The sequence below is a fragment of the Peromyscus eremicus genome, chromosome 8a (genome assembly GCF_949786415.1).
Source record: "Peromyscus eremicus chromosome 8a, PerEre_H2_v1, whole genome shotgun sequence".
Lineage (NCBI taxonomy): Eukaryota > Metazoa > Chordata > Mammalia > Rodentia > Cricetidae > Peromyscus > Peromyscus eremicus.
In genome coordinates, this window is record NC_081423.1 from 45,929,615 (window position 1) to 45,941,356 (window position 11,742).

Here is an 11,742-nt window from a genome sequence, read left to right on the forward strand (position 1 = left end):
AGTTTAAAACTTAGCCACTGTTTGCTTCTAGAATCTTCCCGTAACTTTTTTTTTTAAAACTGCAATCAACGCTAGGTAACTGAGACTATGGAGAGAAAAACCTTAATGAGGGGATACTGCTGTATGTTCCAAGAGTGGACCACAAATAAACCCCATGGAAGGGGGGCTCTGTTGTTTTGTGCACTGCTGTGTCTTTAGAATCTAAAACAGTGCCTGGTACATAGCAGATAGTCCCCAAATATTTACTGAATTTGTAAGTGAATATAATAAATAGACACACACATACTAAATGTATAGTCTAGATTCTTGAGTGTCAAGCAGCCTATGAATCTGTGTTGTTGTTTTTCCAACTGAGTGCAAGAGAAGATTAATCCTCTCCTCCTGAATGGCCAGAGACTGGCTGAGCAACTGTCACATGCCTCTGGATTCCCCAGATGACTCACAGGAGAGCTTTGTTTGAGAGGAGTGGGACGAAATGATGGTTGACAAAAATAACCGTGGGTCCTGGAAGGCGGCATCGAGCTGTACCGGGGACGAGAACAATAGAGGTGAATGTAAAGGTTTCTCCAAGGCGGGGCCAGATAGCTATCTTCCTAGCGTGGTGGGCTACAGCTGCTCACATGTTCGAAGGATTAGACAGGATAAATGACATAAGATCACCATTGTTCCTAAGCAGGCAGCTGCTCTTAGATGCTCTTACATTTCTTATAATCTGTGAAGAAAGCAGCTGGGAGGGATGTGTCCCGAAGGTGGTAATTCCATGTGTTTGTCTTTTTCCTTGTATAAGAGGCTTTCCCAGCAAGTGTAGTGCACACGCCTGGGATCCAGCACTCAGAAAACAAAAGCTGGAGGCCCGCTACAGGCTGGGAGTCCAGACTGGTCTACATAGTGAGTTCAAGGCCAGCCAGAACGACACAGGAAAATAATGCTCCTGCCCCCACCCAGACGCAGCTGTCCCAGACATATTTTTTCTCTCATTTGATAACCATGCCCACCGGGACAGAAGGGCACCTTTACAGAAGAGACATTCTGAAACAATCTCAGACTTGCTTCCTGCGTCATTTCCTGTGTGGCGGAGCGCAGCCGGGATCAGCAGTGTATTGCCGTGAGTGTGATGTGCAAATTCTGGGCCCTGCCCAGATCTACCTAGTCAAACCGGGGTAGCCCAGGAATCTGTTGTATAAGACTAGGTGGTCCAAATGCATGCCCAACTTTGAGAACCCTTGGGTTCACAGGAGGCAAAGTACAAGCCTTGAGCGAGAACCTGGGGATGTCCAATCCTATTCTTCACTGGCACCCTGGTGTTCAGAGCTGACATTTTCTCACAGGACAATCCATTAAGTTATCTACGTTTCCCTTCACACCTACAAAGTCCAGCGAGCTCTGTGATAGCCACATCTCCAGCTGCTCTCATGCCTCTCCTCAAGCCATGTTGGCCTTTGGTTCCTTAGACACGGCGAGCTGTCTTCTGTGTCTGGGCTTTTGCATGTGTTTCCTCTATCAGAAGTTACCATTGCTCCTGGCTTGGTATTTCTCACTGTGAGTCTTCCTTGGTTCTGGCAGGTCCGTGTATCCTCAGCATGACATCGACGCTTTCTGAGGTCACTTTGTTGACTAAGAAGTAGATGGCTGGCGAGCACCTAGCTGCCTTCTTCTTTTTTTTTTTTTTTTTTTTTTTTTTTGGTTTTTCGAGACGGTTTCTCTGTGTAGCTTTGCGCCTTTCCTGGAACTCACTCTGTAGTCCAGGCTGGCCTCGAACTCACAGAGATCCACCTGGTTCTGCCTCCCGAGTGCTGGGATTAAAGGCGTGCGCCGCCGCCGCCGCCGCCGCCGCCGCCGCCGCCGCCGCCGCCCGGCTCTAGCTGCCTTTCTTACCACTGTCATCCCCAGAGCCAACCCTGGGGCTTAGCACACAACAGATCCTCGACAAACATTTATTCAATCAATAAACCATGAACAAGAGTAAGCTCGGGAGAGGGAAGGGATGATTTCCTCTATTCCTGTGCAGTCTAGGCTCGCGGGAGGGAAGCACGGGGGGAGGGGGCTGGTTTTGCCTTCTTTGGGTCAGTGCAATCCTGTCCCATAACTGGCTGATTTTTCTTAGCACCATGTCCTCAAACTCCATCCACGTAGTGTACGACAGGATTTCCTTAGTTTCAAAACCTGCGGGCTCTTGTGTTGTGTCTGCACACCACACTGTCTCTACGCACTCATCTGTCAGTGGATGCCTGAGGTGTCCTTCCTTTCCTTTGGCTGGTGTGAATAAACATGGGCTTGCAAATGTCTCGGGTAACTAGGAGTACAGAACGAGAAACCCAGTAAGGGTACGGCTGTAAGTCCCCAAGAGTGGAGTGGGTACCGTGTTTTCAATCCTTTTGATAAATATCCAGAGCTGGGATTACCATGTCATATCTCTTCTTCCTCCTCCTCCTCCTTTTTTTTTATTTTATTTTTGAAACAGGGTTTCTCTGAATAGCTCTGGCTCTCCTGGAACTCACTTTGTAGACCAGGCTGGCCTCAAACTCGGAGATCCCCCTGCCTCTGCCTCCCAAGTGCTGCGATTAAAGGTGTGCTCCACCACCTCCCTGCTGTCATATCTATTCTTAATTCCAGAAACTCCATAGTGTTCTCTCTAGTGGCTGCACCCCTTCCCAAACCTGCCAATGCAGTTCAAAGGTCCCACATCCTTGCTCCCCCCTCCTCTCTTTCCTCTCAGCTTCCCTTTCTTTTTCTGTATTTTTTCATGTTTATATGTGTGTGGTGTGGCCAAGGATGTGTGTGCATGTAGATCAGAGGTTGGCGCCAAGTATATTCCTTGATTGCTTTATTTACTCAGGCAGGGACTCTCACAGAACCTGAAGCTTGTTTGGGGATCCCCTGTCTCTGCCTCCAAGTGATTACAGTGGCCACCATCCCTGCTGGCTTTTATGTGGGTTCTGGAAATCCAAACGCTGGTCCTCACACTTGCATAGCAAGTCCTTTATGGGCTGACGGCTCTGAGTCCTCTGCATTTTTAATGGTAGCCATGCCAGTAAGTATGAAGCAGCATTTCATTGTGGTTTTGACTTGAATTTCCCTAATGAGAAGTGATGTTGAACCACGCAGAGAGGAGAGCCTCTGTCTGTCTCTGTTCCCCTCTCTCTCTCCCTCTCCCTCCCTCTCTTTCTCTCTGTCTTTCTTGTGTGTGCACATGTGTGTGCATGCATGTGGAAACCAGAGGTATGGACTGAGTGTTGTCCTCCATCACTCTACACCTTACTTCTCTGAGACAGCGTCTTTCACTGAACCTCAAGCTTGCTGATTTGTCTTGACTGATGGGCTAGAGAGCCCAGGGGAATCGATCCTCCTGTCTCGCCTCCTGGTTCCGGGATTACAGATGCACACTGCCATGCCACCACAACCCTGCACACACTTAAAAACAAACCGGTGAGTGCTGGAGGTGGAACTCAGACCCTTGTGCTTGTACAGTAAGCATGTCACCAATGTTGCCACCCCCCAGCCATGCTCATCCACTTGTATTTCTTCTTTGGAAAAATGTTTACTCAAGCCCTTTTGGTCACTTCAATTTTCTTTACTTTTTTTTCCAGACAGGGTTTCACGATGTTGCTGCGGCTGGCCTGAAATTCATTCGGTGTATCAGGTTTGCCTCTGCCTCTCAAGAGACCCAGCTGCCTCCTGAGTGCTCAGACTAAGGTGTGCATCATTCCATCTAACCCTTTACTATTATTGTTTTAACTTTATATTCACGTGATTTATTTTACTTTGTTTAGTGGTGTTTTGCCTGTATGTGTGTACATCTCTGATGGCTGTGGACATCCGAAGAGGGTGTCTGATCCCTCGGAACTGTGAACTGCCAACTGCCCTGTGGGGACTGGGAATTGAACCCAGGTCCTCTGGAAGAGCAGCCAGTGCTCTTAACTGCTTGAGCCGTCTCTCCAACCCTAGCTTTGTCTGTTTAAAAATGAATTGTTTTTCTGACCATTACATATTCTGTGTGGCATTAAATTCTGTCATTTATAAAATATTGTATTTGGGGGAAGCCCTGGGCACACACAGTCTCATTCTGTTCTTAATATAACCTTGAGATATAGGTACAACCCAAATCCACATTACAGAAGAAATACCAAGGCCTGGACAGGTCAAATCACATCCCCATGGTCACCCTGCTGGTAAAGGATGGAGCTGGAGTTAGACAAGGGACCTGGGGAGGCTGGAGAACATCCTCTCAGCCTCCCTTCCATAGCTCTCTATGGTAGGAAGAGAACAGCTGGGAGGCAGAGGCCAACATCTGCTAGTTTCATCCCTGCTTCAACCAGCTAGGGAGCTGTGCCCAGCGCCATCCCCCCCCCCCTCTCTCTCTCTCTCTCTGTCAAAACTGAACCTTTACTATAAGGAATTGTTTGCGCAGGTGTGGGAAGACCCAGAGGCAAACCTGCCATGCCGAGTAACCACAGTCGGAGAACAGTGATGAGCTGTGAGGATGACCGGAAGGAGTCGAGTGGCCAGAACTCAGAGGGGTCCTGCAGAGCGAAGGTCGTCTGGTGATTCAGAGGGGCAGGGGGTCCTCGATGTCACCTGTGCTGCAGAGTCCCCTGAGAAGGTGGAGTCTGGAAACTTTGGCCCCGTCCACTCACTCACTGTACCTGGCCTCGGTGACACTGTTGACAGTCAGAGTAGTATACACGTGGAAAATGCTCTGAAGCTGGGCATGGTGGGGCACGCCTTTAATCCCAGCACTCCGGAGGCAGAGGCAGGTGGATCTCTGTGAGTTCAAGGTTAGCCTGGTCTACAGAGTGAGATCCAGGACAGCCAGGGCTACACAGAGAAACCCTGTCTCGAAAAACCAAAAAAAAAAAAAAAAAAAAAAAAAGGAAGATGTGTGCCGCCACACCTAGATGCTCAGCAGTCTTGAGGAGAAAGATGAACGAGGTGGGGTCATGGAGCATGTAAAGGGCGATTGTCACCTCTGCCACTGTGGCCAGCAAAGCTGCAGGCAAGTTCAGTCCAGAACATCTGCTCAGGGCCACGTCATTCCCTACCCAAGAGCCTTCTTTGCTATGTCTGTCACACGGGTGTTGTCCTAACTGTACCTCAGGGAACAGCCCTTCGGCATCCTAGAGGAGCCCCCGTCGGTAGGAGCCGCTTTCCCGAGAGTCCAGCAGCGTGGTGAAAGAGGAAGTCGGGACGTTTTTGTTGAGACTGCCCGTGGACAGTGCAGTGCAGGGAGGGTGGAGGATTTGCTAGGCATCCCTCTCCTGCCATCTGCTGGATGGATAAGAGGATTATGAACAGACCCAGCGGGCCGGATGCCCAGGAGAAAGGAGTGTTTTCAGGGGAGGAAAGAGGAAGGCAGTAAATGCAGCACCACTCTGTGCTGAGGCCTAATCCTGGGCCACGTGCTCCCGGTCGCTTCAGATACCTAATCAGTATTACCCAGGAATCTGTGGCATCTGCAAGAACTATGTCACCATTCTCCACCTCTGTTACCAGCTGCAAATGCCATCAGAGGCTGGCCATCGGAAATGTGAAAGTCCAGAATTCACAGACATTCATTGGATGCACCAGGGGCAAAGCATTTAAATGGAAAATTCTAGAAGTGAGCAATGTTTAGTTATGCCTCATCCTGGATATTATGATAAATTTGAATTTGGCTCTCTCTGCTCTCTCCCACCCAGGACACAAACTATCCTTTGTCCAGTGTATCTGTGTGAGCATGTGCTAATAGCCATCCCCATTGTCAGAGTGACTGCCGTGGTCCCACATGCTTGTGTTCCAGCTGCCTGTTCCCTCAACAGTGTTCCCTCAACACTAGGGATGCTGGCTATGTTGTTATAGTCCATCTGTCTCATTGTTGGTAATCTCTTTCTGGGTCTAATTTGTAAACTAAACCGTGTGCTAAGTGTGTGTAGAAAAAAGCACAGTGTAGCCAGGGTTTGCTGCTATCTTCTGTCTTGAACACCCACTGTGGGTCTTGGAAGGTAGCCCCTCAGATGAGGGAGACAGCCGCACTCGTGAAGAGTGGGTTCTTGCTGACTTGTGACATCGCAGAGGAGGTGGCTGCGAAGCCCCGCTCTGGAAATGCGTCCTCTGTCCTGTGGAGATCGAGAGGGAAGATGTATCTGGAATCATGGTTTCAGAGGTGTCAGCCCGTGGTCAGATCACTCTGTTGCTTCTGGACTTGTGGTGCATGTTGCAGGAACTTTCCCTGGCGAGATATAAACAAACGCTTTTCTTACCCCAGACAAGGCACCAATGACCAACCAGAGGGATGGCTCTATCCAGGCCTTCCTCGGTGAATCAATGAGTTTGTTTGGCCTATAGAGTCATGGGTGAGACGTTACTAACAGGAGTGTGGGTGACTCCCAACAGCGATATTACTGAAACATCTCATCCTGGCATGCATAATGACTTCCTCAGAGCCGCACAGACAGGATCTTCCCAAGACTAGTCCAACTGTGAGCGGTGCAGAAGGGAGTGACTGCAATCTCAGATGGGTGTCCAGTGATCCGCCTCCTCCTCATCTGGTTTTACGAGGGAAGGGAACAGGCCTGTTCCTGAGGGCCTCCTGTGAGCAGCCACAGCTGCTCCAGTGGAGACAGTAATAACTGTTATGGTCAGAGGAAAGCATCCCGTAGCAGGACAGAGCAAAAGCTTCTCACCTCCCAGAAGCCAGCAAAAGAAAATCGGGGAAGGGCTAGCCTCCCAATATCCCCTTCAAGGACAGGCCTCAAGGGACCTAATTTCCTCTCACTTGGCTCTACCTTTTAAAGGCCCCACCATTTCCTAATAACACCACATACCAGTACCAACACATGAGCCTTTGGGGACACTTCAGATCTGAACTATAGCACCTACTGAAACCCTACCATCAAACAGTAACTCCCTGCTCTTCTCCTTCCCTAGCCTCTGGTAATTATTTTTATTTCTGTTTCTGTAAGGATAAATTTCTCATTTATCCTTTTGTGACTAGCTTATTTCAGTTAGCACAATGTCATTAAAGTTCATGGATCAGAATTGTGGTGCTATTTGTAATCTAAGACATAAAGCTTGCCTGAAGATCAGAGGACAGAGCCAGCCACACTGTTAAACATAGAGGACAAGCAGTGGGGGCACACACCTTTAATCCCAGCACTCAGGAGGCAGAGATCCATTTGGATCTCTGGGAGTTCAAAGCCACACTGGGCTACATGAGATTGATCCAGGCTAGGAGAGAGATGGAGCCAGGCAGTGGTGGCACACACCTTTAACTGCAGTATTTGGGAAGCACAAATGCCTTTAATCCCAGCACTAGGAAGGTTGAGATAGGAAATGAAATGGCTGGGTGGAGAAAGGCATATAAGGCGAGAGGAGACAGGAACTAGGGCTTTTCGGCTGAGGACTCAGAGGGATTCAGTCTGAGGGTTCATGGAGACAGGATCGGCTGAGGAGTTGGTGAGGTGAGAACTGGCCGTGGCTCGTTCCTTGGTTTCCTCTGATCTTTCAGCGTTTACCCCAATATCTGGTTCCGGGTCATACTAGATATCATATCATAGCAGGCTCATATTAGATGGTGTGTTAGTATTTTTGTTACCATGACAAATGACTTACAGAAACAATTTAAAACAGGAGAGATTTATTTTGGGTCATTTCCAGAGGTTTTAATCCATGGTCTGCTATATTCCTAGCTATCCTGGGATGCAGCCTGAGAACCACAGGTTGACACTCTGGGTTCACCCATGGGTAAAATCGGAGCCTTTATGATATAATTGCCTCCCCAGAGTCTATCAACTGATAGTCACACCTTTAATACATTCGTTTTTTTGGAAGGCATTTCACGTCCAAATCACCACGTGCGATAAGTTTATATTTCATCTTTTTAGGACCTGCGTACTGTTCCAGATGACCATACTCATGGAACTTCTGAGAGGAAGGACCATTGTTTTGTTTTGTTCTTTTCTTTCTTCTTCTTCTTCTTCTTCTTCTTCTTCTTCTTCTTCTTCTTCTTTGTTTGTTTGGTTTGGTTTTTCAAGACAGGGTTTCTCTGTGTAACACTCCTGGCTGTCCTGGAACTCACTTTATAGCCCAGGCTGGCCTCGAACCCACAGAGATCTGCCTGCCCCTGCCTCCGAGTGCTGGGATTAAAGGCGTGCGCCGCCGCCGCCGCCACCACCACCCGGCTCATTGTTTATGTCTTAATATATGAGGAAATAGGAATCAGAGGGAGTTAGCTTGCCCGTGGCCAGAGGGCCAAACAGTGAGAGAGCAGGAGCAAAAGCAAACATCGCAAGTTCACGTCGCAAGGTGCCTGTAGTGGCTTGGGGGTCACCGGGGGTGTGAAGGAGCTGGGACTGCTGTTGCTGGTGAGTGAGAAAACGGCGCAGCTACTGTGGAAAATGGGCTGCAGCCCCTCAGTGAAGGGTAGAGTTGCCATCTGCCCCAGCAATTCCGTTCCTAGGCATTTACACCCCTCCCCAAATAAAAACAAAAAGTCTAAAACCCAACAAAACAAATTGACCGTGAACTTTCACAATAGTGCAAGTCACAACGGTCAAAGGGCAGAAGCGGCCCAGAAGCTCCACGATGGATGGGCAGAGTGTGGCACATCCGCGTGGTGGATGCCACTCAGCAATAAAAAGGAAGGAGGAGCCAGCGTGTGTTGCAATGTGGGTGAACCCCCAAAACGACAATTCAAAGAAGCTGCCACAAGAGGCCTTTCTGTGTGATTCCGTTCACATGAGGTAACCAGAAGAGCTAAACCCCAAAACAGAGGCAGATCAATGGCTGGCAGGAGACAGAGAATGGAGGTCTGGGGACTGAGTAGTGTGATGAGGCCTCTTATGGGGAATGACAGTGTGGAACTAGATGGTGGGGAGGGTTGTCAGCAGCGTGAATGTTCTAGAACCTCTGCATGGCATTCTTAAGATGAAGACACACATGCACACACAAATTGTTGAATATTTTTGGATGTTTTGTGTTTAAGACAGGGTCTCATTCTGCCCATCAGGCTGGCCTAGAACTTACAGTAACCCTCTGCCTCAGCCTCTCAAGCGCTGTGGTTACAGATATGAGCCACCAACTAGCTTCTTTTTTCTTTTTTTTTTTGCATATGAAATAATGAGTTTCAGTATGAATCATTACAGGCTTCTGGCAGGAATGTCACCTGAGAACTGTTATCAGAAGCAGCTCCACAGAATGACTTAAACTGGGTGAGCCGTTTCTTTATTCTGTTTGAATGATTTTTGAATATAATTTTGATTAGAGTATTTCACACATTCCAAAACCCGCAGAAAATACAACACCTACATGCCTGTCGAACATATCAGCAGAGGTTAACATTTTGTCATATTTACTTCTGATTTCTCTACTTAAACAGTCAAGTATTGCTGGGCGGTGGTGGCGCACGCCTTTAATCCCAGCACTCGGGAGGCAGAGCCAGGCGGATCTCTGTGAGTTCGAGGCCAGCCTGGTCTCCAAAGCGAGTTCCAGGAAAGGCGCAAAGCTACACAGAGAAACCCTGTCTCGAAAAACCAAAAAAAAAAAAAAAAAAAAAAAAACAGTCAAGTATTACAAATACAGGCACACACACACACACACACACACACACACACACACACACACACATGCTAAAAATAGTCTATCTAGTAGCCAAGAGTTGGGGGCAATCTCAGCATCTACCACTGGGAGCCCCATTAACTAAGTCCATGAAGCCGATATTCCATACCGTTAAAATGGGTTTCCTTAAACGGCATTAGGGCTGCCGAGGGTGAGAAGGGCATGCATCATAGTGCAACTGCTATGGGCTTTTCATCTGTCTGCTTCCCAGTTTCACTAATGATTACATTAGGGTGGTGGGGTGTTATAAAAAAGACCCACAAACTGGTGGTTTAGAACAACACAAATGTATTCTCCCATGGTGACAATGTCAGCAGGCTCTGAGGGACATCTCTTCCCTGCTCTCTCCAGCTTCTGGTGGTTGCCAGTGGACCTGGGTGTTCCTTAGCTGGCACAGCACTCTGACCTCTGCTTTCCTGTGTGATCTTATGGTGTCTCTGTTCCCGTCCTCCTGATCTTGAGATGACAGCCACTGGATAAGGGCTCACTTGAACTTGAATCAAGGAAACCCCGTTTTAACCATTACATCTTTTTGATTTTTTTTTTTTTTGAGACAGAGTTTCTCTGTGTAGCCCTGGCTGTCCTGGAACTTGCTCTGTAGACCAGGCTGGCCTTGAACTCACAGAGATTCACCTGCCTCTGCCTTCTGAGTGCTGGGATCAAAGGTGTGCACCACCACCACCTGACTTTTATTTTTTAATTATCTTAGAAGATAGCGGATTTCCTTATTGCTTTTTCACATATACTTAGCTTTGGTTGGCCCCCACCCTTCCTAATCCTGGTATTGCCCCTTCTACCTTTATATGCTGTGTTCTATCAGCCCCCCAAAAGCCTCTTTTCCTCCCCTCTTGAACACCTTTCTGATTTTCTGCCATTACAAATACTCATTTTCATATAAATACATATAAAAATGAGAAACTAGGATGGATGGTGGTGGCGTACACCTTTAATCCCATTACTCAGGTGACAGAAGCCAGCAGATCTCTGTGAGTTCGAGAGCTACACACAGAGAAACACTGTCTTGACACCCCCCAACCCCCCCCAAAAAAAAGAAAAGCTGAGTTTGTGTATGAGAAGATATGATGTTTATCTTTCTAGGTCTGGGTTATCTCACTTAATATTTTCCAGTTCCATGCATTTTTACTGTAAGTTTCATAATCTTATTTTTCTTTATGGCTGAAATAAACTCCATTGTGAGTATGTACCATGTTTTCATTGTCCATTCATCTGTTGATGGACACCCAGGCCGATTTCATTTCCGTGATATTTTGACTAGAGCAGCAATAAATATTGATGCACAAATATCTCTATGGCAGGATACGGAGTTCTTTGAGTAAATGCCTAGGGGTATAATAACTGGGTCACACAGTAGTCCTATTTTGGTGTTTTTGTGGCTACATTCCTGCTAGGATAAAGGTTCTCCTCCCCTGCATTCTTCTAGCATTATTGTCGTTTGTCGTCTTGATGAGAGCGAGACACTCTTATAGGGTTGAGACAGAACTCCAAATAGTTTTCATTTGAGTCTCCCTGATGGCTGTGGATGTTGAACACTTAAAAAAAAAATGTGCTGTGGAATATTACTTTGACTAGGCAAAGATGTGTTACATTTGTTTATGCTGCATTTGTTTAACAGTGTAAAGACTGATTCATTGATCCAATAAAAAGCTGAACAGCCAATAGCTAGGCAGTAGAGGGACAGGCGGGGCTGATGGGCAGAGCAAATAAGTAGGAGGAGGAATCTAGGCAGGAGAGAAGAGAGAAGAGAACGAGGGAGAAAAAGAAGGAGATGCCTGGGGCCAGCCAGTCAGACACAGAGTAAGACATACAGAATGAAAGAAAGGTAAAAAGCCCTGAGGCAAAATGCAGCCAAAGAGAAACAGATTAAATTAAGTTATAAGAGCTGGTGGGACAAGCATAGGATAAGGCTGAACATTCATAACTAATAAGAAGTCTCCATGTCATGATTTGGGAGCTGGTTGGTACAGGGTTTCTCTGTGTTGTTTTGGTGCCTGTCCTGGATCTCGCTCTGTAGACCAGGCTGCCCTCGAACTCAGAGATCCACCTGGCTCTGCCTCCTGAGTGCTGGGATTAAAGGTGTGCACCACCATCACCTGGCTAGTAGTTTTCCTTCTTTTAGATTAAAAAAAAATT